A 23,737-nucleotide genomic window follows, 5' to 3' on the forward strand; every position below is an offset into this window, starting at 1 on the left:
ATGGGAGATTATCTTAGCAGTTCTTCTGATTCATTAAATTGTTGACAAAAGTTTAATCGGGGCCCTTTTTAAAATGAACTGTCTATATAATATCTATAAGTTACTTACTCAAATGTGAACTGCCAGTGAACTAGTGTGTCCAGAACCCTGCTTTGTGATAGGCATGATAGAGGTACAAAGAAATGAAATTTCATAAAAGTATAGTACATTTATCTGCACGTTAAATGTTACCAAATTAGAAACCTGATGTTAAATAGGATTATGCACACACAACCTGTTTCTTAACAGTAATTTAAATCAGTAATAATTGAAACTGTAGACAAATCCAAGGGAATAAAGTCTCTCTTGATTGGTTATAAATAGAACAGAAAGAAAGCATAGTAAAACAACCTAGGCTGGTTAAATCCAGTTAAGGTAAGGAAGTGCAGGTTATTAAAGAAAATGTTGATAGATGAAAAGAAATGAGAAAGCTGCACCTCTAGATTTTCTCAAGAATTTAGCTCATGAAGATTATTTAACAGTAGATGAATATTTCAGCACAGAGATGTATTTTGTGCTCTGAGATACCATAGTTTCTCAGCACACCTGAATTAATTAGTTCAATAACCTCCAAACAGTGTGGTAGTCATTCTCCATGCGGCCACCACAGAATAAAATGTGTAAAAGGTTTAATAGCCTCTTGATTACACCTCTACATGGGTTGCTTGTCGCCTCTAGAATAAAACTCTTTTGTGCAGCCTACCAGATCTTTCAAGACCTAGTCAAGTCTTTCCAACCTCATTGCTCCTAATTTCTCTAACTTCCCCCTCCTGCTGAGAAGAACTTCTGGCGCTTCCCCAAAGGTCCCTGCTGTTACAGCTGCCCTTGCCTTTCTTCCCACATTCTGTCCCCTCTGCCTAAAGCACATTTTCCCCGTTTCTTCACCTGGCTGATGCCTACTCCCAGATCCAGATTCTGGATCAACCCTGCAGGAAGCTTCTCCTGACCCATGACCTTTAGGCTGGGTGAGCTATACCCACTTCCCAAAAGCGTTCTGTGCGTGAACCTAACCCTAGTCCTTAGACATTGTCTGCTTTCTTGTAACTTGTTATTTATTTGCATGCCCACCCAAGCAGAACACAAGCTTCTCTAACACAGAGATATTGTCATTCAACCCTGAATTCCTGAAACCCTGGAACTACTCAGACACACACACAAAAAAGCTTATGTGAATAAATGAACAAATGAATATGCCAGGTCTCTGAATGTCCACTGTGTGTTGGAGAGAAAGAAATCCAAAGACATCACTTCTTCAGAGATTTCTTTAACAGTGGCAGAAATTCAAGTCATTGAAGAGAGATGTGGCTCTGACAGTGAAAAGAAACTAGTAGACATCCTGTTTAAAATTCCACCAAAAGTTGAGAAAGAACGGGTATAGAGAATGAGCAATGGAACAGGAGTCAGGAAACCAGCATTCTCTTCAGCCCTTCTTTACTAACCGTGAAATTGTGTAAGATGACTGACTTGGAAGGAGCCAAATTTCCTTCTGAGTAAAAGAGAAGATTCAACTAGGTGCTTTCTAGGTGATGACATGTTGCTGATGAAAATAGTCTGAGGGAAGGCACTGAATCACAAGAAGTAATTGGCTAAAGACAGTGGCAAGGAGGATCTGACCTTGAGACTAATGGAGAGTATGTTCTGAAGAATAAAGTTATTCTGAGATGGAAAAGAGAAACTTGATGAAAAGTATGGGTAAAACAATATGGTAGTCTCCTTTGAACAATGGCTACAACCATCTGCAACAGTAGAAAAATGATTTTTAAATCTTTTGGGGGCAGTAGAACTCTTCTGTTGAAGAAAAGCATATAAGAGAAGTAAAACATGTAAAGCTAGCAATTATATTGTGTTTACTTATGGGTGGACAGGTCCTGTTCTCAGCACTTTGCATGAAGTCACCCAATGAATCCTCACCAAATCCAATTAAGTAGGTGATGCTATTATCCTCATTTTATAGATGAGGACATTGAGACACAAAAATAAAATGAAGTAATTTGCTCAATGTTGCACAGCTTGTAAGTGGTAAAGTCAGGATTTGAAATATCATATCATCAACTATGGAGCCTGCACCCTTAAGCCACCACTCTCAGATGAAAAGTGTGTCTCACCATACCAGTTTTCCCTTGATGGTCGTAGGCTTTGGAGAAAAAAGTCTGAAAACAAGTCACATTCAATAAACTCACTGATAACCTCAGGGGCTAATCGTCAGATAAAAGAACTCAGAAAGCAGGAGGTTAGCAGGGAAAGGAAAGAAGAAGGGAAGGAAGAAAGAGAGAGTGGAAGAGAGGGAAGGAGGACAAGAAAGACTAAATTAGTCTTTCTAGACAAGAAAGATCTGAGTTATAGAAGGTATTCCCGGCTGAAATAAACTAAGTTTTTGTCATTAGAAAGCCATTCTGGGTGGTGACCTCTTTTTGGAATCTACTTAATTTATACTTAAATTATACAGAACCTATCATTGAGACATGTTCTCTCACAAGTTTTATATTATTCAGAGTGTATCTCTTTTTAAAGTTTTTGAAGAGCTTACACTGGTTTAAAATGTAAGGTATTTTGTTCTTATAGAGTTATTTGCATTACTTCTGCAACCTTCATCAAGATGCTGTATAACCACTTCTTAGACATTTTACAAATTATCATGGTACTGAGAACAACTCTTTCTAAACCTTATCTTCTACTCATAGATTATTGTTCCAAAAGGTAAACAGCTCTCTTGCCCTACTATCCATATCCCAGCCCCGTGCTCTTATGGATGGAGGGGAGACAGTTACGGACTGTGGCCCTCACTGAAGAAGTGATGCTGTATCTTTTCCTCACTCCTCCCCTCCAGAAGGGTATGATGCTTTACCTGAGTGGAAGGTGAGGGAGAGCTGGAATGCCTACTTCCCCCACTGCCAGTGGAACATTCTAGAATCTTTGATGTGTAGGTAGTTTGAAAAAAATAACTCTCTTCAATTGAAAATTACTGATTTAAGGACACTTAAATGAAGCAAGAGAATAAAATTAAAAATATAAGTGTTGGCATATAATTATAGATCATATTATCTCAAAAGCAAGGATAACAAGATTGACCCATCACCCTCTCTTACTCAGAAAGTTGCCATTTGTTGCCCCTGTGCATGAGAAGATCCTTCCTTCTCTGAATAAGGAGGTAGAAAGGATTTGACAACCATTCTGGACCACTCTATGTATTTGTGTGGATTCTTCCTCAAGAAAGTGCTGACATGCCTTACTATGTTCTTTTAACCTACCTGCTTTCAGTTTCATTATGACAGTAATTGCCACATCTGCCTTCTCCAACCCCACTGCCATCTGTGGTCTTGGGTTTATCCATTTGTGTGCCTTCAGATATGTTTCTGAAGGAGCTGTTGTTTTCAGGTTCTGTTTTTACTCATTTGCATTCTGCATCTGTGGCTCTAATTGATGGACTTTCCCAGTGTTTACTAAACTGAAGACAATCATTCATCATCTTTGGCATTTGTACCCTGTGTTCCATCTGTGCTGTTATTTACTCAGTATTTTTAAGTTGACTCACTTTTCTAACTGAAATTTATTTAGAAAGGTGACAAGTGGAAAATTAGCATGACTTGGTACAAATAAGAGGTAACCAGAAAACTAAAGACAGCAAAAACAAAAGTATAATTAAATTCTAGCTACAGACTATTGTCTGTGAATACACTGAGCTTACAGCTGCCTTGTCTTTGTTAAAAAGGAAGCAAAATAAGTGTTAATAAGTATTAAAGAGATAACAATCTGTCATGGTGTCCTTGGTAGTATTGAAAGGATGGAAAGACAATAAAAAAAGGAATTCCTCTCTCACTGTGTGATTCACTGTTATTTAATGCCAGGTGGGCACTCCACCTAAAATAATCTCATGTATCTCCAAGTCATCTTTGTCCCACACTTAAGGAAATGTGCATGTTTTGTATATTTCACAATGGTTTTAGTCACAATCAGTGGTTGTAATCTGAATGACAATTGTTTCCAACCTAAAGAGAAGCCCTCTGCTTCCACACTCACATGCTCCCCAAACACAGTCCCACACATATAAGGTGACTTCAGTTCATATATCCAGGCTCTGTGAATTATTCTCTTCCATTCTCTCTCTCCTCTCCCATACATACGAAACAGTGTTCTAAGAGGAGTGAAGAATTCTGACCTGAATGTTAAAGGGGTTTGATTTATTCACTTGAGATGAACATAATAATAGACAATAAAATTTGTCCATCATATATATATGAGAGAGAATATATATAGAGAAGGAATATATCTATATACCTATATGTATATATATAGACAGATATATATATTGATATATATATATATTTAAATCAGTCAAGGTTTCTGATGATAAGTAATAGAAAACCCACTCTGTTTAGGTTAAGGAAGAAAAAACATTTTTTGAAAGAACAACATGTAATTTACAGAATTACTGTAGGACCAGGCTTTGAAAATAGGCCAAGGCCTACAGTGGGCAAGGAGCTGGAGCTACAGTGAGTTATCTGTTTAGGACAATTCCATGGGCAATATAGAAACCACAGCCACTGGACATCTCCAGTTTTGTAGCTGTCAGACTGTCTATGTGCTGCTGTCAATAATTTCCCAACCGTCTCTGTCTCTTTAAATATCCTACCCGAGAGTGGTATCCTGTATGGGAGCACTTGATTGACTGGCAAGCCATAGCTGCTGTAGATAGGAAGAGGAAGGAGATCACCTGCCTACTTTTGGTGTCTGAAGTAGGAGACGCAGGACTGGGTCCTTCTAATATTCCACACGATGGGGAATTCCCCATCAAAGAGGGGCCATATGCACTCTACATTGCTCATCATTTCCTTCATTCTCCAAATCTTTACTAAGGACTGACTATATCCCAGACACTGTGTCATACTCTGGATTTCATGGAGAACACCACCAACATGTCCCTGTCTGCAGGGATCTTCCATTCCTGCATAGTATGGGAGCTCCATATTAATCAAATAATTACATAAACACAGAGTTATAATTGTACACAGAGTTATAATTGTGTAAGTGTGCTTGAGTGTGCTCTTAGTAGGGATGAGGGATACTTACTTAAACTGGGGTTCAGGGAAGGCTTTGAGCTACCTCCTGAAGAACCAGTAGGAGTTGAGTATAAGAAGTTTCAGGGGAGCAGGTAGAAGGTGGAGACATGGTATTCCAAGAGCTTTGAAGAATTCTGACCTGAAAGCTGAAGGGGTTTGATTTATTCACTTGGGATGAACATATTAATGGACAATAAAATTTGTTACTACTCCCTTCATAACTCGGTACAGGTCGAGGTGAATTCTGATGTCTTTGGGAGTAGTTTCTATGCACACACACACAAAAAACAGTTAATGGGGGTAGCTGGCTTGGTAAATTAATATTTGGTTTGTTAAAGAAATAAATGTAAAACCTAGTTCTTTTTTGAGTTTTCTATGTAGTTATTATTTTATTTGGAAATCTAATCATAACAATTACTTTGAGAAGTATTTTATCATTTAATAATGTTTTAATAACTGATTTCCCATATAGTTTAATAAAAAAATAAATGAAAACAAATTTAATGTATTTTATTTTAAAGTATTTGAATGCTTGATGAAACTTTCCCAATCCTTAGAAAATTCAAAAACATCTGTTATATTAAACTTTACAAGTACCACGAATCCTACGTTTTTAGACAGCCAAGCTCTAAAGTGAGATCCTCTGGGTTGAATGCCTTGGTCTGCTATTTCCTAAATATGCTTTTGGGAACATTGCTTAGTTCCTCTGGGCCTCAGTTTCTCCATCTATAAAAAAAAAGGTAATAATAGTCCCTGACTCACCAGATTCCTGGGTGGTATGAATGAGTTAATACTGTCAATGGATAATTTTCAAAGAAAGGTAAAATTGTAACTCTCATACACCTATAAATTGAACACATGTTAAAGATTTTAATTAACTCACAGATGAGTGTATATGAGTTGCCTAAGGTTGCCATAACAAAGTACCACAAACTAGGTGGCTTAGAACAACAGAAATTTACTCTCTCACAGTTCTGGAAGCTAAAAGTTGGAAATCAAGGTATTGGCAGGGCCATGCTTCCTCTGAAGACTCCTGGGACAAATCCTTTCTGGTTCTTCCTAGGGGCTGGTTCTGCTGGCAATCCATGGCATTCCCTGCATCATTCCAATTATTGGTTTTAGGCCCACCCTCATTCGCTATGGCCTCAACTTAACTCATTACATCTACAAAGATCGTATTTACAAGTAAACTCACATTCTGTGGTTTCAGGCAGATATGAATTTTGGGGGATGCTTCAACCCACCATAATGAAGAACCTGGTAAGATTACAACTGGTTTAAAGGATAGCCCACAAGCTAGACATATTTATAGATTAGGAATATCAGAGTGACTATGCAGAGGAAGGCCAAACTAGCTTCTTCCCCAGTCGGGGAGGGAAGTTCATAGAAGCTCTTCCATATGGGACAGAATTTACAATCCGTAGACAAAATTGTTTTGTGTTGCTACAATTATCTACAATCTAGAAAGCTGTAAAATAATTTCCATAGAATCAAACTGAGAAACTTGGAAGGGTGTACTCTAGTCAATACACAGCTTTTCATTTAAACACATTTTTCCCCAGTAATACATATAAAATTATAGAAAAGTTACCGCCTCCCAGTGAGTACTATACAGGTAAACTTATTAAAATCTCTAATTTCCTTTTCAACTTAAATCACAAGTCAAAATAAATTACTCAATTATACATTTTAAATTGGAATAGCAAGACCAATTTATTAGATATCCCAACTAGGTCAATAACTTCTGTTAATACAAATACTCAAAATACCAAATGTATATTGATTATTCTAAAACTCAACACAAATACATTAAAACTATGGGTCTGATTTAGATTCTCATTTCTATTGTTAACTCTAAATTTTCCCAAGCTAAAAAACGTTTATTAATTTAATAAATTCATCTTCATCCCCTAATGAACTCTAGGTTCCTTATGGAAACATCCACTGGTTTCCAGGTTCCATATATTAGGGTTGCCCTATCCAAACGGACCCTCCTCTTACACCTGTAGGGCAGAAAGTATCTTTTCTTTACCCATCACATGGTGCATGGCTGAGACCCCACAACAACAACAAAAAACAGACTGACAAGAAAAAAACAGTAAACAATTAAGTTTTACATGACATGGGATCCTTCAGTAATAAAGACCCAAAGGAACAGAGAAAACTATGTGTTTTTATGGACAGTCATACAGATTGCAGGACAAAAGGATATGATCGAATGGTAATGAACTGTGGTCAGTGGGGTGGATCTTAGCAAGTCTTACTTGTTCAAATTCATCTTGTTGTCTCTGTGTCTTCATTCCTTTTCTTCTGGTGTAGGAAGAGCCCCCTCTGAAATGAGGGTCTTCCTACTTTAGAGGAAGACCAGAGAATTGTTTTACCACCTGATTCAGGGGAGAAGGGTGGGAAAAAGTGAGAGAGACCTTCTGCTTCTGCTGTTTTCTCAAATACCAAGGTGTCATATTTGGGGATAGAATGTCTTGAACCCCATTACATCTGTCATTCAAGTGTAGTTAATAGCATTCCTTTCACTCTCAAAGGTGTCCCAGTTTGGGGGCTAAATTACTAATATTAATAGATCTTCCCATTAGACCACGAAGTCCAGAGGCCTGTGGGACATGCTCAGCCTTGTGTTTCATTGCCGTAGGTGTGATTGTAGATAATTATAGCAACCCACTTAAAAGAGGGTTGGTCTCAGCCGGGCACAGTGGCTCACACCTGTAATCTCAGCACTTTGGGAGACCGAGGCGGGCAGATCATGAGGTCAGGAGATCGAGACCATCCAGGCTAACATGGTGAAACCCCGTCTCTACTAAAAATCCGAAATTTAGCCGGGCGTGGTGGCAGGCACCTGTAGTCCCAGCTACTCAGGAGGCTGAAGGAGGAACATCGCGTGAACCCAGGAGGCCGTGGTTGCAGTGAGCCAAGATGGCGCCACTGCACTCCAGCCTGGGTGACAGAGCAAGGCTCTGTCTCAAAAAAAAAAGAGGTTGGTCTCTCAGTACCACCTCAAAATCTGCAAGCCCCACATAGATAGTAGCAAAGCTCCTTCACTCCTTCAGTTAAGATTTGTAACTCTTTGGCTCTCTGAAGACACCTGAAATGCCTTTCTTTCTGGCTTACAGCAGGAGCCTATTAGCTGATCTGCTCTCACTTTTGTTCTCAACAATCTATTCTTCACACAGCAACCAGACAGATCGGTAAAAATGTACATCAGGTCATGTCCTACCACTACTCGGAACTCTCTTGGTTATCTCAAAGTAAAAACCAAAGTCCTTACCGTGACCCCAAAGGCCCTACTTGATCCAGATCGTCATTGTTTTTCTGATGCTATTTCTTATTGCTCTCCCTCGGTAATTCGGCTTTCATTTCACCCTCTTTGCTGGTCTAACACGTGTCAGGCTTCTCATATTTGATTCCTCCCTCTGGCTGGAACATTGTTTTTTCCCAGACATCTGCGTGGCTAATTTCCTCACCTCCTTCAAGTTTTTGTTTAATTGTTATATTCTCAATTAAGCCTCTCCTAATCACTTTATTTAAAATAGAACACTCCTGCTTCCAAACCAAAATTATCCCATAGCACTTGTCATCTTCTAATATACTACATAATTTACTTTTATTTTTTATTTATGTCTTTCTCCACAAGAGTCTTTATGTATTTCCCCATAAGAGTAAAAAGGAAACTTTTTATTTTGTTTTATTGTCATTTGTCTATTTTGTTCAGTTTATGAACTCCAAGTGCCCAGAAAGAGCTTGGTATTTAATAGGTAGTCAATAAATATTTGTCTAATAGAGGAATGAATGAATGAATAAGTGAATGGCCCTCAAGGCACTTTAGTGTCATTCCATTGGATCCCTCACACCCTTTTATGATTCTTTTTCAAAAAGTCCTTGAGTTTTATTGCTATGTTAGGATAGATGGAATTCTGCACTTATATTTTTCCTTATTATCTGGGATGTTTGTTTTTTAGATACTGAAATGACATCTGATGGAGTTCCCCTTCTTTCACTGCTTGTCTGGCCCTATGCTTACGTTACTAAAACCATGTTAAAGGCATTACTCTGAACAGCCACCTTCAAGGAATATTAATTTTACCAATGCTTCCTAAGCTTTCCAAATGTAGTACTCCTAGGGAAGAGGAAAGGAGAAGAGTTCGCTATGATAGCTGGGGCACCTAGAAGCATTCCAGAACAAGCAGGGCTTTCCTTCCAACTCTCCAGTTGTTTTGTTTGTTTGTTTGTTTTTGTTTTGTTTTGTAACTACCAAAAAATCACAAATAATTTTTACCAAGAAAATTACAAATTATTTTCTGTTATATAACTGTTTTTCATGCAGCTTCATATATACCTTCCTGAAGTATTTTTCTGCCTTCCTGGTAACATCCTTTTGAATTTGCATATCTTGACCTGAAGGGGTGACTTGAAGACCCAACATGCCAGGCACAACAGGCCAGAGAAGATGTTTTTGGGAGGCAACATTGTGTGTGTTTAAAAGTCCAACCTCAACTCTCAGGTCAGTTTTGATGAGGCCAAGCCCATTCAGACATGATATCAGACACCTACATCCAGAATGTCCAGTTATTTTCATCTGTGTGAACAAACTAGCTATCCTGGGCCCTAAGTCTATTTTCTTAGATCACCTCTGATGAAGTAGTAAGCATAGAAAATTCATAATGCATAAAACATATTGTTAAATGAATTAGTTTTGTCTAAATTTATCAGTCAATTTACTACAGTAGTTGTTGCTTTTTGTCCAGAGCTGAGAAATTTAAGTTGAATTGATCTATCTGGTTATTTCAGTGTTTCCTGGTTGTACAAAGTGTGTTTGTTACCCTTCCGACTAAGGTTTATTAGACAAAAGTTCATGGGCCTCTTAGGAGTTCGTGGTTGTGCTCTTAGGAATCTGTGGTTATGTGAAAATTTGGCCCCATCAGTGCATTTCTGAGACTCTATAACTTTCCTTAGATCTTCAAAGGTGTCGTTGACCCCTCACAAGTTAAGAAATTCTGCTTTGGAATAATTTGGCATTTTGTAAGTGTACTCACTATGACTCAATCTTTGTATTCTATTACAAACAACCCTAACAGATATATTTTAACAATAAATGAAAATCGCCTGACCTTTGTGTGGCAAGCTGGCACAGTTAGTTACTACTTGAGACCATCATTACGACAGTTACTACTGTTACTACTTGAGACCGTCATTACCACAGTTACTACTGTTACTACTTGAGACCGTCATTACCACAGTTACTACTGTTACTACTTGAGACGGTCATTATGAGACTGAACAAAGGAAGGAACACAGAAACGAAAACGTAAGACCAAAGAAACTGTTTTAAAGGACGGGTCCAGGGGAAGAAGAGCGATCTCTGCTTCTAGTGAGCAAAGGCAGCCCCTGAGCTTCCACAGCCCTTCGTATTTATTGGGTAGCAAGAGCAGGGAGGAGGAGGTAACGATTGGTTGGCTGCGTAATTGATCACAGGTTCATATTGTTACTAACAGGCTTCAGACGTGCCTAATTGCAAGAAACACTGCTCTTGGAGTGTGACTGCCCTCGGCATCCCTTCTGGGTGGCAGATGCAGTTTGTCAGTTTGCCAACATTCTGCATTTATGAGAGCAGTTTGCTGTTTACCCATATAGCCTCCAGCGGAATAGTGAGTTGATCACGATCCTCACTCTTTCAGCCTGCAACACCTTTGAATGTGATGGTTTTTCTTCTGAATATATTATTATGGTGATTACTTTCTTTATGGCTCACACTTAGCCTGTCCCATGATAGGCTCTTCACACAGAAGTTCACTGAATGTTGCCACTTTTTCAAGTCAATAGTTGACAGATTTTTTTCAAGTTTCTAATGCCTACTACATGATGTTAAATTCTTCATACTGACTCTGTTTCCATTTTTACTGAAGCTGGTCAACATACTTAATTACTCTCTGCCTTTCATTACATTAATTAAAAAATAGCATTTGAAAATTTTAAGAATGAGCAAAATGGTCCCATTTGTTGAAAATTACAGATTGAGTTTTAAAGTGTTCCATTTAGATGTCAGACCCTACTTACTTGACTTCATTTCTGTGTGAACCTTTAAGAACATTTAGGGTATTCCAGAAATTTTCAAAACAATTTTTTGATTCCAAAACTGGCACTTGTGATTTTTAAGACATCTTATAAGTATTGTTCTCTTATATGAGGTGACAGGTATATGTACCCTGGATTTTTATGGCACAGCCCCATTGAAAAGACTTCCATGAGAATGTTCCAGAAGTTCAAATATTTCATCATCATTTTAATCTAAACTTCCCACATTACTTGTGCACCTGGAAAGAGCTTCCTTATGTCCAAATTTTTCTTTCAGAAAACATGATCTCTGTATTTATATGATACATGAAGCTTTTGGCTTATATTTTGTAGGCATTAACTTAATCTTACCCATGCCTATGTGTTCTCATAATTATGCAACTCCAGAGAGGAGACTGAAATTGTCTCCTCTTATTGCCAGGTACTGTCACTTTATATTTTTTTATTTCAATCTTTTTTTAAGCCAAGAAACTAGAAAGCTACTTTTAGGGAAGGGCTTTATACATGAGAATAAAGAGGATCTAAGGGAGAGTTTGCTGCTGCTAGAAACAAATGGTTGCTGAAACCCCTGAGACCACCTGAGAATTCAGATGACTTGCATCTCAGGACCCTTGCTTTAGGAAGGAGGAAAGATAAAACATCTATCCATCAGTTCTTGGCTTCCATGAGTCAGGGAGTTAATTGTACTGACCTTCCAGGTTTCTTGTGCCTGGGTGATGACAGAATTTCCTGATATTAACAAAAAAAGTCCCCGGGGTGGGAGATGAGAGGTGTGTGGTGCAGGGCTGAGATGCAGTACTGTTGAGTTTTACCTGTCTGAAGCTAGTCAGAGCTCATACAGAACTGGTAGCTGCAGCAGGGCTAGTATAAGAGGCATGCTGAGAGAATCTAAAATGATGTATAACAGGTATCCAGGGTCGGTTAGCCTTTGCACAACTCAGATCTGCCCAAACTTTTCATTATGTCTGGCTCCCATAATAAAATACAGGGCCTCTGATTTTGTAAGAATGAGATGTCCTTACTTATTTCTTCCATGAGAAAGTCTTCAGTTTTTTCATGGAAGAGTATCTCATTTATGCCCGTCCTTAGATTCTCTTTTTTCACGATGTTTTACGATGGCAGTATTTCTGTCTCAACACCCTTTGCAGTTATTTCTGGGTTTGTGGACATGGTCTACAGATTTGAGATGACCAGAAATACTACCTCTAAACAGGTGGCATTTTATTGTAAAATGTTCTCCCTTCTTTCCTTTTTTATATTTTAAATAAGTATTTATTGACCACTTCTTATCTGGAGTAAGATAAGAAGCTATTAAGGATTTTGAGCCACATACACACAAAAGCAACACCTGACTTACTTTTTTTTTTTTTTTTTGAGACGGAGTCTCGCTCTGTTGCCCAGGCTAGAGTGCAGTGGTGCGATCTGGACTCTCTGCAACCTGCACCTCCGGGTTCAAGCAATTCTCCTGCCTCAGCCTCCCTAGAAGATGGGATTACAGGCATGTGCCACCATACCTGGATAATTTTTGTATTTTTAGTATAGATGGGTCTTCACCATGTTGGTCAGGCTGGTCTCGAACTCCTTACCTCAGGGGATCTGGCCGCCTCAGCCTCCCAAAATGCTGGGATTACAAGTGTAAGCCACCCCACCCGGCTCTGGTCTGACTTACATTTTAGTAGGATCACCCTGGCTACTATGTTTCTTAATCAGGTGAGAGATGATACTGGCTTGAACCAGTTTAATTGCAGGGAATGTGGTAAGAAATTTCCTGGGCTTATTTTGGAGGTAAATCCAACAGGATTTTCTAACAGACTATGTGGAACTTTGAGTAAAAAAGAGGAGTCAGTGATATCTTAGCCTGAATTCTCCAGAAAGAGAGCCCATGTGAGAATTCTTGTTGGGGAGTATGATTCCAGGAACGGAAGGTAGGATGGGGAAGTGAAGCGGGGAGAAAGGGAGAGTTTGCTGCTGCTAGAAACAAATGGTTGCTGAAACCCCTGAGACCACCTGAGAATTCAGATGACTTGCATCTCAGGACCCTTGCTTTAGGAAGGAGGAAAGATAAAACATCTATCCATCAGTTCTTGGCTTCCATGAGTCAGGGAGTTAATTGTACTGACCTTCCAGGTTTCTTGTGCCTGGGTGATGACAGAATTTCCTGATATTAACAAAAAAAGTCCCCGGGTGGGAGATGAGAGGTGTGTGGTGCAGGGCTGAGATGCAGTACTGTTGAGTTTTACCTGTCTGAAGCTAGTCAGAGCTCATACAGAACTGGTAGCTGCAGCAGGGCTAGTATAAGAGGCATGCTGAGAGAATCTAAAATGATGTATAACAGGTATCCAGGGTCGGTTAGCCTTTGCACAACTCAGATCTGCCCAAACTTTTCATTATGTCTGGCTCCCATAATAAAATACAGGGCCTCTGATTTTGTAAGAATGAGATGTCCTTACTTATTTTTTTTTTTTTACAAGAAAGGGGGATACAAGCCCCGTCTTCCACAGAGATTCCTTCAAGATGCAGTCTTGGCAAAGACATAATGCAAGAGGGTTTGTGAAATAAACTAGTCTGCCCTGCTGCAGCTGATCTTAAGGATGCCATTGATAGCCCTCGTCTGTCTTTGACTCCAATCCTAGATTTGTCTCACCCTTGCCCAGCACTCTGACTGGTTGAGTTGATTGCCTGATGGAAAGACCCAGACTTCAGCTCCAAGGGTTCTGAAAGCTTAGTTGCCTTGTTCTTGTCATATATAGCTGCTGTGTTTTCTCCTTCACCATTATCCATCGGCTCAAAAGAACCAAGAGATGCCCCAGTGAATTCCCTGCATCCTAGACACACTCCTCACTCTTCCTAATGTGTAGCAACTGCCCTAGCTTCTCATGGTAAAGAGGTCTTAATATTCCTCAAAAGAGAAACTCCTTTATTTACCTATTTGTCCACTAGCATGAGGAGCCCAAACGACCAGGTGGTCATTATAGTATTAAGCTCCCTGTATTTTTTACTTGGAAGAAGTAATCTTTCTACTTAGGAACTAGTACCTTTAATTGGGCAGGAATAGACACAGGAAGCTCAAAATTGGAATGTCAGGTTACTGGGGTGATGGTGAGACAAACCAATTCTACCATTGCCCCTGGGTCTTCAGACACATGTATCATAGCTACATAGAACACAATAGCATATGTTGGCTATTGATTCAGCTCATACTCTTTCTTAGGTCAGATCCCCAATCCTGCAGGGCTTTGTCCCCAAGATGGCACCTTAGCTGAGTCTTTAATTCATTCCACCATTCTCATAGGCAGTCTGGTTCTTCATGACAGGGTACATAGTGAGACTAATGGATATAGTGTTCATATGCCCTTTGTTGCACCTTCTCTGCCATGAAATGCATCCCTTGGTTAAGGCAATGCTGTATACGTTTTCATACTGGTAGATCAGGCATTTTATAAACCCTTGAATGGTGGTGCTGGTGGAGGTCAGAGAAGGCCAAATACAAAGTAACCATGATGTTTTAAATGAATTACTATTTCTTACAGGGTGGAAAGGGTCCAGTATAATCAAACTGCCACCAAATGTCTGGCTGTTCTCTTTAAATAAATGTGCCTTATCAAGGGTGCAGCATTGGACTATACTGCAGAAAGGTTTGTCATTCACAGGAGAAGTATTTTGATTAGACTTGATGAAAAGGATCCCAAGCCATTGGGTCCATGCTTGGCTTCCATTCCTGTCACCATGGCCACTTCATTCATGTTCATTTCCCCAAAACTGGATGGCATTTATAAAATGAGTCATCTAGTCTACTTGGGTGTTGAGATTTGCCATAAACCAGAGTAATCAGTGGATACTCTCTGATGAGCATTAACGTGAGACACAAAGGTAGACAGAATTTGTTCCCACTCCCATAGATACATCCATATTTGTTTCCTAGACTTTCTTGTTCTCTATTTTCCAATAGTATTCTTTCTAGGCCAGTGGTCAACCAGGTAAGTTACTTGCTACTTCTTTGTATTCCATGTATACCATTGCCACGGTTCTTTCTCCCTTCATACAAAGAGAATGATTGCTGTAATGCTCACAGATCAACTGACTGTGAAGATTTCCTTTCACCACTATCCTTTAGGGCCACCCTTGAGTGGGGCCGTAATGCAGCAGTAGTTCATTTTTTTGGTTGGCATTAGCTTGTGCCAATCTGTAAAGCAGACACCAACCTATGAACTCAATCAAGTGGTCATATGGAGCTCTCCATGAAGCCAGTTTCAGTGAGACTGCAGCAGAGATAAGTGAAGTGGGAGTCTAGACCACCTATTCATGAATTTACCTTCCCTTTCTAGACTTTCTTGATGCAGAATGTAAAATTTTTATAATAAAATTAATTGCTGCTGTGCTCACCTTATTTTATGACTCAGTAGAACTGATGATACCCAATTCACAATGGGCAGCTGTAGTCACAGAGTCACTTGGTGTCCCATTGAAGAGATCTCAGTCTCTACTAGGACAGAATAGCATGTCAGGAATTATTTTTCACATAAAGAGTATTTCTGGCCGGGTGCGGTGGCTCAAGCCTGTAATCCCAGCACTTTGGGAGGCCGAGACAGGTGGATGACGAGGTCAAAAGATCGAGACCATCCTGGCTAACACAGTGAAACCCCGTCTCTGCTAAAAAATACAAAAAATTAGTCGGGCGTGGTGGCGGGTGCCTGTAGTCCCAGCTACTCGGGAGGCTGAGGCAGGAGAATGGCGTAAACCTGGGAGGTGGAGTTTGCAGTGTGCCGAGATCCGGCCACTGCACTCCAGCCTGGGTGATAGAGTGAGACTCTGTCTCAAAAAAAAAGAGTATTTCTGTCCTTCAGAAGGGAGATCCTTGCTCCAAAAGCTTAAGAGCCTGAGATTTGATTCTCTTCTTGGGACCTGTTGGCGAATCTACAGAACATCCTTGTCCAGGATGGATATCTGTAGTGTTGTAAGACCTGCTGGGCTGAGCTGTGTGGCCCACATGGCAGGGAAGCTGGTATTTCAGCCTGAGTCTGTTATAGACTCTTGTAGGTCCTACCTGAAACCGGCAGCCTTCTGAGTTATGTGATAAATGGGAAAATGGGTTACACCTGCTGCCAAAAGCCAAGATGCCAGCAAGTGCTGCACTTCTTTGTAAAATATAGAAAGGGCAAGATACACCTATGTGTCCTATTCCTTAGAAGGGATTTTTTTTTCTTTTTTTTTTTTTTTTTGAGACAGGGTCTCACTCTGTCACCCAGACTGTAGTGCAGCCGTAGTTCTTTTTTTTTTTTTTTTTTTGGCTGGCATTAGCTTGGCTCATGGCAACCTTCTGCCTCCCAGATAGTCAAGCAATTATCCTGCCTCAGCCTCCCAAGTAGCTGGGATTACAGGTGCGTACCACTACCGCCTGGCTAATTTTTGTATTTTTAGTAGAGACAGGTGGCCAGGCTGGTCTTGAACTCCTGACTTCAAATGACCCACCTGCCTTGGCCTCCCAAAGTGGTGGGATTACAGGTGTGAGCCACCACACCTGGCCAGAAGAGATTTTTTAGAATGCCCCAGAATAAGCATGTTGCTAATGGAAGAGGTCCCTGAATCTTTGTGGGATTTATCTGCTACCCCCTGACCTTCAGATTTCTTACTAGAATATCTAGGCTTCTTTCTACTTTTTGCCCACCAACTCTAATTAGCATATCATCAGGTAGCAGACCAGTACAAGGATGTATGTAATGTCCAGACTATCCGTCCCCGCAAACTCTTATCAAATGGAGCCCCCGGGGCAAAGCAGTGAATCAGTATTGCTATTGTTCCTAGATAAAGGTTTACTACTTTTGATTCTCCCTATTGATAGGCATGAAGAAGAGAACACATTCACCAGATCGATAATCACATAGAAGGTGCTAGAAGGTGTGCTGATGTGTTCCAATGAAGACATATCTGGCACAGCAGCTATGATAGAACCTACCTATTGGTTAAATTTGTTAAAGTCCATCGTCATTCACCTTAATCTATTTGTTTAGGGTTTTTGTTGGTTTTGTTTCTTATAGAGGGCAGATAGGTGAATTGAATGAGGATATAAAGCAGCCACCATTCTGCATCCTTTAAGTCTTTCAAATTGACACTAATATCTGCAATTTATCCTGGGATATAGTCCTATCAATATAAGCTCAAACCTTGTATCCAATAATCTTTAAGAAATCTTGGATTTCTGTTTACTAGTTGACAGTTACTTTGGCAAATGGCCACAGGTCCCCTTTAGGAACGATTGGGAACATTAACTAATAATGCTTGTAGTGGTGTACTCTTCCACTATACTTCCTTAGGGGGATCCAGCGACACTTTTGATCAATGGATTCCTGGTTCCTGAGATATTAAAAATTTTAAAATATGTGCCTCTTAAGATGATGAAATATAGTAACTTGATGTGGTTACTATACATAGTACTAGAGGGAAGAAATTTCCTTAACACAAATTTTTAGATTTAAATTCATACCTTGAAGCCAGATAAATGAAGTATAAACTATGATTACAAAACACCTAGTTCTGCAGTGTTTGGATTTATGAAAATTGCCATGATTTTTATCTATTGTGAGTTATTAATGCAAGTTATTTTCATTACATTTTAACAGTTTTAGCTATAACATAAATTACATGGGTTTTTGTTTTTGTTTTTTTGTATTACCTTAAAAAAAACCTATCATTGTTCTGTGGAGTTTTTGGCTTAGTTATGTGTTTGTATCAACTTTGTGCCTAGACCCATGCTATGTCTTCACATATAATATCTCAGTGCTCACAGTGGTCTTCCTTGGGAAGTGTTTGACTCTCAGTTAGATACAGAAACTGAGACCCAGAAATGTCATCTTTTTTTACTTTTATGTCACAGCCAGTAAGTGAAAGAGTCAGAATTCAAATTCATGTCTCCTAACTCTAAATGCAAAGCTCCTTCTACTATTCCATAGCTATCTTCCTAAATCTGGTCTATTTTCTCTCTCTCTCCCTCTCCCTCCCCTCCTCCTCTCTCAATTGATGTGAAATTCACGCAACATAAAATTAACCATTTTCAAGTATACCTGCCCTTCAGTGGCATTTAGCACATTCACGATGGTGTACAGTCGTCACCTGTATCTAGTTCCAAGATATTATCATCATCTCAAAGGGGAGCTCGTGCTGATTAAGCAGTCATTCCCCATTCCCCACTCCTCCTAGCCCCTGGAAACCAGGAATCTGCTCTCCGTCCCTATGGGTTTACCTATTCTGGATATTTTATGTAAACAGAATCCTACCATATGTGACCTTTGTATCTGACTTCTTTCACTTAGCATAATGTTTTCAAGTTTCATCCACATTGTAGGGTGACAAAGAGTATGGGCAATGAGACAAGTGACCCAAAGGGAAAACAGATGTAAACAGGCCTGGCTAAAGCTTGCAGCAATTTTTGGACAGGTTCATTTCTAACACACCAATGTAGACAGCAGCCCCATTCCATGCTCCAATACCTTATACCTTAGATACAAAAATCTGAACATCAAAAAATCTGTGTATTTATTCTCAGAGGCTTAGAGCTACAAAACTACTTTCCCATGTCAAAAGGTTTTAAGAGTTCCTGTCTTGTGAAGGAGGCTGTTTCTAGCCAGTTGGCAGAGGAACACTATGCATTTATCCCTTCTGGATCTCATGGCAATCTTAGGCAACATTTCTAGAAAGTGGTGACTTAATAGCAATGCATGAAGCCATAATTCATAACTCTTTTATGAGTCAATATTCATGCAAAGGGCTTTTCTCTGTTATAAGGAAGCTGAAGAACAATTCTAACAATATCCTATTTCTATCGATGTTTCTTATAATAATGTTGGCTTATATACCTTATTTTTTAATCTCCATTAACAAATGTAACCAACGTGCCAAGGAAGAAAATTTGCTGTGAATTGGAAAATGTTTACATGAGAGACGTAAATTATTCTTCACCTTATGTTTACCAGAGCTTACTTCTCAGTTATTTTTCCCCAACCTGCTTTAGATGTGGAGGCAGAAGAAGTGTGGTCTAATTCTTATCTCCTACCATCACCCTGTGTGGGACATTCTATTTACACAATTCACAGAATGAACAAACTAGTAAGATCTGTAAAATCTGCTCTCCCCACACTGAGTGATTATACGGAGCTCATGAGCTAATGCTGGTAGCATGATGTAACAGAATACGCCTTGATCACAGGTTAGCTACTATTACTAACTATTACCGGTAGTATGTCTGAGAGCCTGTCAGATGCGGCCTGATTTAACCCTCGGTGTGAGCATTCTATCAATTTGTGGAGGGCAAGCTTCCATGCAGGGACCATCCAGCAGCTGTTTGGCATCAGGGTTGTGCAGCTTTATTAGGAAGAGCAACACTTGTCTACTTTTCAAAGGGGACATTTTAAAGACTTCCAAGAGTTCTTATCTTCTTCCAGATATATTCATTCCCAGTAGGGTAAAGGGACTGAAATTCTAACTAGGGGGTCTCTGTGCCAGTAGAGCCCATAAATCTGTAAGGATTTATCTGTTCTGTATCAGGGTTTGGCCGAAAAGCCTGTTAGTGTTGCCAAACCCTCCAGATGCCCGTATTTAATGCTTGGTTGGCCTTATGTAGCATAACCACATTGCCATTTCACAACCACCCTCAATCCCTGGAATCTAAAACAAAGCCAGAAGCTCTGAAATGTGCTTTACGAAGCATGAAAGAATCTTTTAAGGCTCTGTCTGATTCAGTTCTGTGTGATTATAGAAGGTCTAATGTACTTATGAAGGATTCCTTTTACTCATAAGAAAGTTGGCACTTTACAGAAAGTATGTATTTCATGACCAAAAAAATAGGGTGGCTTGGAGAGATTGTGCTTTCTTTTTGTATTGTATCCAATATCTTCACTATCAACAGCAGCAAAATAGAGAGGAAAAATATCTGGTATAAAGCTATGTCAGCTAAAAGTCGTGGTGAAGAGCAGAGGACAGTTTTCCACTGAATTCAGGGAAATTACTGCATGACTATGTGAAAGGACTGCTTACACAGTAAGAGTGGTAAATAGAAATGGACAGTGGAAGTCAGGAGACCTTCCATAAGTCCTAAGCATCTTAGCAAGGCACTTAATCATTCTGTGTCTTAGCTTTTGTATCTATCAAAAGAAAACCATAAGATGGTCCTGCCCTATTTCAGAGAACTGTTAGGAAGACCAAGGAATTCATTGTTCAAATGTTCATGGAGCTCCTCCTTATTCAGAGACAATCTTCCCCATTCCGCAGAGTAAGACTATGGGAGGTTATTGTTTGTCACATATTTTGAAGAAAACAAATTTATGATATAGGGATTCTCAAAGAACTTGACTATTAAAACAAAGCAACACAAATGAAGTATTTCATTTAAAAGCATCTACACCCATCCTTTTCTTCTCCACTTTTGTAGCAATACAAGATGAGTCCCTCCACCTATATCCATGTTCTTTTGGTTTCCTCACCCTATGTTGACTTTTTTCTCCCTCTTCTACTCTCTCAGATGCTTTTCACAGCTATCTAAACACACTCAAGTGTCTTTCCTCTAAAAAAATTTCACTCCATAGTTCTCACATTTGCATCCACCTACCACTCCTTCCCTGCCTTTATCCTTCCCTTCACAGCTAAATGTTCAAACTCTTCTGATTTTTTTACTCCCCATTCACCATTTAGCTTGGTGCAATCTGGCTTTTGCCCCCATTACTCAACTGAAAAAGGTCTTGCCAAAGTCATGTTAATAACCTTTGTTGCAAAATCCAAAGAACATTTTAGATCCTTTCCTAAGTTGAATGCTCAGTAGCTTTTGTCACTGCTGACTGCTTCCCTTGGTTTTCTCCACATCACGCTCCTTGATTGCCTGGTGCCTTAGTTCAGGTCTTCTGAGCAGCACAGGAGGCAGGGCTGCTGTTGCATAATGGGGAGGATACGGAGCTGTTTAGGTGTGCCAACTGCACTCCTTGCAGCTTAACAGCAAGTGCATTCTTAAACGGAGCCCTCACTTCCACAAGAGCCACAGCCCACCCCTTGCGCAATATAGATCTGCTTCTCCCACATACATTTGGGAAACAGATTATCCAGGATTCCAGTGGACCTGTCTTCCTGAGGAGAAACTTGAAAGAGGTAACTTAGGGAGCAGTCTGACCCCTATTGCTGCAGTTGGTCTGTCTGGGATCACAATTGGTACTTATCATCCCTCTTCCACTGTTCATTTTAAATTCCCCCTCAGCTTTCACCTCTGCTGGTCTTGATGACTTGTCTGCTGATATGATCAAAGCTTCCATTTTTGAGGGCCTGAACCCATAGTAACCACACTTTTCTTAGGCTGGGATTATCGCACTTTTTGGTCTATAGTCACAATTGAGCAAGTATGTCCAACTGGATCATCTGAGTTCCAAATATATTTCTCCCTGTCCTCATTGTGTAAAAGCAGCCCTACTTCTTCCTCCTGATCAGGGTCAGTTACTCCTAAGAAGATATTGACTCCTCGTTCAGCCTGCTGTTCTCTGTATACAAGAATTCCTGAATGCCCAAGTGGCAATCATAGCCTGAGTTCTCCACAGAGCCTAGTATTATAGAAAGAGGAAACACAGACTCTTTCAGTGAATCATTGAATGTGATAAGTGGACTCTCTCCTGCTTCTGCCCAATGGTTCCCAGACCCATATATTCTTCCTAAATGGGATAACATCCATATAGAGGTTTATGATTCAGTGTCTAACCTGCATAATGATACCCCATCATGGCAGATGCCATGATGTAAGCAATTGCCTACAAATTGGCATTGCAGTTGTGCCTTTGCATTGCTCTGTAGAGCTACCTGCCTCTGGATTCTGTGGTATGTGATAAAACCAGAGGATCCCATGGTCACAGGCTCACTCGTCTCCTCCTCTGTGAAGTGTGTCTCTCATGGTCGGATGCTGAGTTATATGGAATTCTATGTCTGTGGCTCACTTTCAAATCCTCCAGCTAGTAGTGCTGCCTGTGTAGGTAAGAAAGGCAAACAGTTATCTAGAATAAATGTTTACTACCATGACAATAATTCACAGGTCCTTCCAGGAAGAAATGGCTCAATGTGTCATAAAGTGGCCATGTGATCCCTGTTGTACTGCTCAGGTTTGATCACTGGTATACCACTTTCCACTAGACAAATTGCTGCTGAGTCTGCATGACATTCTCACTTAATGTGTTCCACAGAGCTCAGCTCACAAGGGGCAGTCTAGAATGCATAGTTACTGGTTTCCATGGTCAAATATTCAGTCTCAAACAGGGCTCAGTAGCACCCCAAGAGGTGTTTTTCTGCACTGCAGATGGTGTGGCCTCACTCTAGAACTCCAGAGTACTATATTTTGATTCTTCTATGAAGGCTTGCCATAAACTCCACACCACACTACCTCTTTTTTCACTTTTCACTCTTCCAACACAATAGAGTCTATTAGATCATATGGCCCAAGAGGCAGGGCTGCTTGTACCACAGCCTGGTGCTGCAAAGTCCTGCTCAGGCCCTATTCCAAGTTGCCAGATTTCTATGTTAACTGATACATGGGCAAAGCAATCTTTCTACAGTATTCAATTCAATGAAAAAATCACAACTTATTTGTCCATTTTCTTAGATATAAACAAAAGTATAACTCTGAACTATAAGTTCTGAGTTTAGTCTTCAGCTCTGTCTAATATTCCCCTGGACCAGATATAGGCCTTCTCATACAGTGTTCAATTGTTTGTCAGTTGCTGTCAACTTTATCTCAGCATTAACTGTCTGTAGTAGCTTCAGACTCAACCAAAATCCAGCTAATTCCTTCATCCTTGTATTCATTGTTTTCCTTCATCTTCCTTGCCTCCTCCTCAACATCCCTCTAACACACACACACACACACACACACACACACACACACACACATGCACGCACTTTTCTAAAGCATGAACATTGCACAGGCCAGGAAAGTTCTCACCCAGAACTTTTTTCCAAGCCATCATTGATTAAAGATTTAGTAATTGGACTGCCACCTTGTGCTACAGACTATCTGTGCCCCCTGTGCCACCCAGAATGGGATCCTCATTACCAGCTTTCAGGAAGTGATCTGCTCCCAAACCCCATTTTACCTCCTGCTTTCTCAGACCAATTCCAGTACCAACTGTATCAGTTCAGTTATTCTGTGAAGCAGATGCTGAGACAGAATTAGGAGTGCAAGTGGTTCATTGAAAGATAACATCTGTGAAAGATAAAGAGGGAGAGCCCCAGACTGTGCTACAGACCTGACAAAGTCTTGGCCAAACCAATGGGGAGCTCCAGAGCAAAGACTGCCTGTTAGAGGAACCCACATTGGGCATAGAGGCCAGGCTCTAGCACCACTACCTTGCTCAGCCCTGGGCTGTGGGCTTCCCAGGAATAGTAGAGCCTTGGTTAAAACACTGTGACAATTCCTGCAGGTGCTGCAGATGGAGGCTGGCAGCTAACTGCCTCCTGACAGTTACACAGAAAGCTGTTTCCTGGAGGGAGATCTGAGTGGTGCATCTCTGTGGCTGCCATACCCATTTTCTTTTTCGTCTTCT

The 23,737-nt window shown here is 40.1% G+C and overlaps 1 protein-coding gene across 1 annotated transcript in view; it reads left to right on the plus strand.

The window, feature by feature from the left end:
- Positions 1 to 23,737, plus strand: part of TSHR (thyroid stimulating hormone receptor) — a 184,633-nt gene that overhangs the window by 1,106 nt on the left and 159,790 nt on the right. The window lies entirely within an intron of this gene.

This window comes from Rhinopithecus roxellana, chromosome 5 (assembly GCF_007565055.1).
Source record: "Rhinopithecus roxellana isolate Shanxi Qingling chromosome 5, ASM756505v1, whole genome shotgun sequence".
In the NCBI taxonomy this organism is placed as follows: Eukaryota; Metazoa; Chordata; class Mammalia; order Primates; family Cercopithecidae; genus Rhinopithecus; species Rhinopithecus roxellana.